The 997-nt window shown below is 35.3% G+C and overlaps 1 protein-coding gene across 2 annotated transcripts in view; it reads left to right on the forward strand.

Moving 5' to 3' along the window:
• Window positions 1-997, forward strand: part of TAF4B (TATA-box binding protein associated factor 4b) — a 110,546-nt gene that overhangs the window by 51,305 nt on the left and 58,244 nt on the right. The gene's annotated exons all lie outside the window — the stretch shown is intronic.

Below are 997 nucleotides of genomic sequence, written 5' to 3' on the forward strand. Positions count from 1 at the left end.
CTCCTAACATGCTGCTTTTTAAAGCTGAACACCAGAGGCCTTTGTATCTTGAGCGCTTGACAATTATACTTTATTTCCCTTTTTTTGTGCATAAATGCATTACCACAAGGAGGTTCTTAATTTAAATCTGTTGACATGAAACCACATGATATATCTTTTGGCCCATGCAATAAATAGAAACAATATGTTTTTTATATAATCATGTTTGTGTAAATTATGTTATGCATTGGTACATGAGTTATGATCAGTAACATGCTTGTTATTACAGGGTGTTAAGAATGCCGTAAGGGAATTTTAGGTTTTTGTCTCTCACTTCTCTATCCTGAAACATATATACTCATCTTAGTACTGTAGCCATGTAGCAATTCTATTAGATAAAAACAACTATTTAATTTTGCTGTCACAATGCAAGGAGCTCAAACATATTTTGTGTTTTTATATGTATGTCTTTTGCGTATGTGTGTATAAAATAATTTTATATTTTAAATATAAGCCCTTTGCAGCCACTTGCTTGAGGAGGTGGTTTAATGAATTCAATTGGTACAGGTGGAGCACACCAAAAGTCTGAAGCGGAAAAACAAAACTACTTTTAACCATATGGTTTCAGAATAGCTAGTCTAGAAAGCTTCTTCTCAAGTGCTTTTACATGGGTGTGGACCTTTCGAGATTGGGGGATTTCTCCTGCTCCTCAGTGGAACAGTGGACTGCACTGGGGATATCTGAGGGGTTTTTAAATCATCTTGGATGAAAACAAAGAAGTCTGTTTTTATTTCATTCTTTCATTACCCGCAATTTGTGGATAACTTAGTATAACTTCCAAATCCCTCTTAGAGTATCTTATTTACTAAACTGAGAGTGGGAGAGATGGGTACTAGGAGACAAAAGTTGCTTCTGATTCATCTTTCTGATATTAAATGTACACTAGTGGTTAGAAACACCAGTGAATTTTAAAGGCTGATAGGGGAAGATAGCCATGCTTTAGGTCTCTTGCTTGGAT

This window comes from Lipotes vexillifer, unplaced genomic scaffold (genome assembly GCF_000442215.2).
Source record: "Lipotes vexillifer unplaced genomic scaffold, Lipotes_vexillifer_v1.1 scaffold1342, whole genome shotgun sequence".
NCBI classification, from domain to species: Eukaryota; Metazoa; Chordata; class Mammalia; order Artiodactyla; family Lipotidae; genus Lipotes; species Lipotes vexillifer.